Here is a 4,649-nt window from a genome sequence, read left to right as displayed (position 1 = left end):
AGACATTAATATATCTCCCTTGTGAACATTTTGTGCAGGCGGCCTCCCTTCCCCATTGCTGAGAGTGGAACCGTTGTCCCAGAGGGTGAAGGAAGGTGACCCCTTGGTCTTCCTCTGCTCAACGGAAGGAGACAACGCAGAGAAGAAGTTCCATTTCTACAAGGATGGGGTGGAGATCCCCTCCAGGGAAGAAGGTCTTCTGGAACCCTCCAGTGAAGCCACAAATCCTCTTCAAAATGCCTCTCTGAGAATCCCTCATGCCTCCTTCAACCACAATGGAGAATTTGCTTGCAGTTATGAAGAAAAGAGAAGCAGCCGATGGGTCAAGTCTTCTTGGAGCCAGGCAGTGAACGTCACAGTTGAGCCAGGTAGGAGATTTGGATTTGGTTCAATCTCGAGACCAACATGAAAGGCATGAAGGACAAAGAAAGTCCTGGAGAAAAACAAATTAGTTTTGTGGGAGAGGTCCATGAAAAATCCAGAACTGAGCTTGATTTTAAAAAAAAAAGGGGGGGGGGTCTGTTTCATTTGTAGATTTAATGGATTTTAAACCTTCAATAACAGGCAGAGTAAAAATGTTCTGCCTAAAATACTAAATCATTTTTCTTTTTCGTTAGTCAAACCAGTTTTGACCCGTGATTCAGATCCTATTTTGATATATTCCTGGATGGCGATTCCTCTTATAATCCTTATAATCCTGCTGGTTCCCTTTGCCTTTTATTGCTGGAAGAAGAAGATCAGTAAGTGAAAGGTTTGGGTTCAAGGGTTCCCTCACCTGGAGTCCTAGATGTGGCTCCTGATGGGGTTGGAGATGTTGGCCGAGAGATTCTCTGGGGAGGCAGGAAAGGAGAGCAAGACCCGAGAGAGAAGGGCAAACAATATGTGAGATCGATGAAAAGAAGCCATGTTATCTTTCTTTTTTAATCATTATTATTATTATTTCTCCCTTGGAAGCATCAGCATCCCAGGGACAATTTCAGCTCGTGGAAAAGAAAGAGGAAAGAAATGATCTTGCAGTGACGGAGCTTCAAGCAGCAACAGCAGCTACTTCCTCACCTGTCAAGGTAGCTGGTGGGATTCGTGGGTGACTTTAATCAGGGAAGTATATGTTTACAGGTCTGTTTACCTTGGAGAGCGAAACCAGGGTTTTATCCCCCACTATTGATGGTGTCTTCTGGAGTCTCCCAACCGCCATAAAGAAACAGGAGTGATGTGGATAGGATTCAGAGCTTCTGAACTTCAACCCTTCAATGCAAACATGATTTACTTTCCATATAGACCGTTTGCCTTGAGCTCTCTAAACATCTGCTCTAATTTTCTTGACTTGCTTAGGTTCAACCAAAGAATTTAGGAATTTTGCAAGTACTAGATTTTTCTTTAAAAGTGAGGAAGCCGAATAATTCTCTTTATGGCTTTCCGTCTACACAATCGTGTGTTGGCCAAGAAATTGAATGGCCTTGAAGCCCACACAAACAGAAATGGTTTTTTTTTCAAAAGCCAAGTTTCTTAGAAGGCCTTAAAGATTCCTATAATTAAGTGTCGGGGGAAATTTTCAGGGGATTGGCCATGTGGGTTTCTCAGGAGCATCTCCAAACCCTCCAGAATATGACACAAGTCTGATGCTGAAGGTCAATCCTTCTCCTTCTTTGATGGGCTGGCAATCTTTCTAGGCCTAGATGTGCCGATCGTATTTATTCTAAAAATGCTATAAAATGATGGAGAAATCCCATGTTCTCAGTGGATTCCTCACCTGCAGGCAGAATGAGCAATGGCTTCTCAGAAGAAGAGTCTAGAGACAGTCACTTCTCTGAAATAGTATAGGTTCTCCTGCTTGAGCAGGGGGCTGGACTAGAAGACCTCCAAGGTCCCTTCCAGCTCATTTGTTCTATTGTCTCACTTTCCCTAGGACTCTGAGGTCACTTACAGTTGCATCCGGGACTCCTTCACTCCGTCTCTTCCTGGATCAACAAGGAAGAACCGTCGTACGCAACGGGAAGAAGAGGAGATATTGTACAGTGACATTGTGTTCTAACCAAAAAGGAGGCAGCAAAGTCATCCAGATTGCAGCAAAATGTGCCTCTCTCAGCCCAGTTCCTTATCAGGCCTAGACATGGACATCACCCTTGGAGAAATGACGAGGGGCAGCCGAACTTCAGTTTACGGCAGAAAACACATCAAATAGGGCAAAATCCTGGGCATAATCTTATTCTAGGAGTATGACAGGGAATTGCACAGCTGGTGTCCAAATGGAGTCAGAGATGCTGACACAAACTTGTAGTTTTACACAAATAAATACATTTTACAACTACAGCTAGTCCTTGTCTTACAACAGGTTATTTAGTGACCGTTTGAAATTACAACGCCAGTGAAAAAAGTGACTTATGACCGTTTTCCACATTGGTCATTCCCATGATCAAAATTGAGAGGCTTGGCCACTGACTCATACTTATGACGGTTGCAGTGTCCCGGGGTCACGTGATCCCCTTTTGTGACCTTCTGATAAGCAAAGTGAATGGAAAAGTCCCTTTGTCACTAAATGAACAACTAAAGCCATTCACTTAAGAAAGGTAAGAAAGGTCTTAAAACGGGGCAAAATTCCCTTAACAAATGTCTCACCTAGCAACGGAAATTTTGGTCTCTATTGTGGTCGAAAGTTGAGGACTCCCTGAATATACAGAGCAAAAAAGTTAGTCAGGCTCAACAGGAACATCGTGAGGTAAATCACAGAGCTCACAGAAGAAAAAGGCGGGAAAAAAGGAACCTCCCCCTCCACACACACAGGAACCAATCACAGCACAGATTGCCTCACACAGGCACCAGCACTCTCCAATCAATCAGGTATAGTGGCGTGTTCTCTCTGCACAAACGTCACTGCTTCAGTTACTAAATGTAAATATTTTCACCGAATCTCAGTTCTATCTCAATATAGACTTGAGCCCGCTGGGGAGAAGATTTCCATTATAATTTCTTCTCTTCGTAACATACTTTTTTAAAATCTTCTTCATAATTGGCCTTTTAATCTATAGGGGCAATCTAATCTCTCTCCTATAACTCCGATGGCGAACCTATGGCAGTCATGCCACAGGGGGCATCACTGCAGGCCGTCGCTCAGGTCAGCTCCCCTGCGCATGTGCCTACACTTTTTTAGCCAATCGGCTGATTTGGGGATCTCTGCTGGGAGATGTGCACACATGCGTGGGGGGCGGTGCCCACATGCGTGTGGATGGTGGGGGGTTACACATGCATGTGCAGGAGGTGGAGTGTTTCTGGGTCCTCCTAAGTGATGACCCCCTTCTCACTGTCACATTTCTGAGAGATATGTTTTATTAAGCCCACAGTCACTTTTTTCCCTCCTTCGGTGTTTTTGATGACTGCACATTGCATGGAGTTGGGATCTCCAGTGAAGCTTAAATGTCAGAGAAAAAGCAAAATAAAAGCCAAAGTAGAGATGTGCTGTGGGAAAGCCTCCATTTCTGAGTTAATGAGTTCAGTTTCTGGGTCCAGTTGCGGATGAGTCCAGGATGGAGAAGGAGGGTCTCCGGCACAGATGGTGGGTGGGGTCAACATCATTGTAAAATCCAGAATGTAATTCAAGAGCAGAGTTGTTGTTGTTGTTTTTAAATCAAGGATAGTTTCTGGATCCCCACATTCAGGGGTGGGTTCCTGCGCCGGCATGACTACCGAAAAATTTTGCACGCGCAAAAATTGTGTTTGACCTTCTCTGGCTGGGGTGGGCATGGCCAGCTCAACATAACTTGTGTTCTAGCCAACCAAGAGCTCCTGAGCTCCATTTTCAGCTGCGACCGTGTCCTGCAACCCTCTGCCGGCAAAAATGAAGCTTGGGAGTTCTGCCCTTGGAACCTTGCGAGCTCCATTTTTGGCCACAATGGCCTCCTACAACCTCTGCCAGCAAAACGGAGCTCAGAAAAGCCACTTGCAGCTCTCCTATGCTCCATTTTTGCTGGCAGAGGCACTGCAGGCTGGTCCTTCGTTGTTTCCAGGCAGCCCTGCATCTAAGCAGATCTAAGCACCCCGTGGGCTGGATCCCGCCCCCAGGCCTTGAGTTTGACACCCGTTGCTCTAAAAGGATGCAAACTGCCAGATGTGTGCAAGGAATATACTGTACATCCTCCCATTCCCTACTGTTCTATCGGAGCTGAAGAAGCTTCTGGGATGAGAAGCAAAACATCTTCAAAGACAAAAACAAGGAAAGGACTTGAATCGGATGGTTACGTTTGCCATTGGTTTACCTACCAACAACTGAAATAAAGATTTAAGTTGGATAAGAGAATTATGGGTTTTATTTTGTTAACAATGAACTTGAAATCTTACTGTGTGAAAACTGTTAGATTGGGTAATGGATAGGCACACACAGGCTTAACGGTAACAACAGCTCTTTATTAAGTACAACAAGTAAGAACAACCCAGCGAAGGTTGAATCTGACAGCAGCCCTTTTATAGGGAGCGGTCAGACCCTCCGACCAATAGGATTAAACCTCTGTTCCCGCCGGAACAGAGGACCTTGGTGAAAACCACTGTAGTTAGAGCAAGTATCTAACAGAAAGGATGAACATATTGCTAAGATTTATAAAATGTTATTGCAATTGAATTTTGAAAGCGAACATGTAAAACACTGCATGATTCAGTGG

The 4,649-nt window shown here is 44.7% G+C and overlaps 1 long non-coding RNA gene across 1 annotated transcript; it reads left to right on the top strand.

Moving 5' to 3' along the window:
* Positions 1-300: 300 nt before the first annotated feature.
* Positions 301-1,061, top strand: LOC309400735. Its single transcript, XR_014176704.1, has 3 exons — positions 301-368; positions 627-740; positions 955-1,061. It is a non-coding gene; the product is annotated as an uncharacterized lncRNA (long non-coding RNA).
* The last annotated feature ends 3,588 nt before the right edge of the window (positions 1,062-4,649 follow it).

This window comes from Natrix helvetica, assembly GCF_964273705.1.
Source record: "Natrix helvetica genome assembly, chromosome: W".
NCBI classification, from domain to species: domain Eukaryota; kingdom Metazoa; phylum Chordata; class Lepidosauria; order Squamata; family Natricidae; genus Natrix; species Natrix helvetica.
This window is presented reverse-complemented; position numbering and strand designations above follow the sequence as displayed.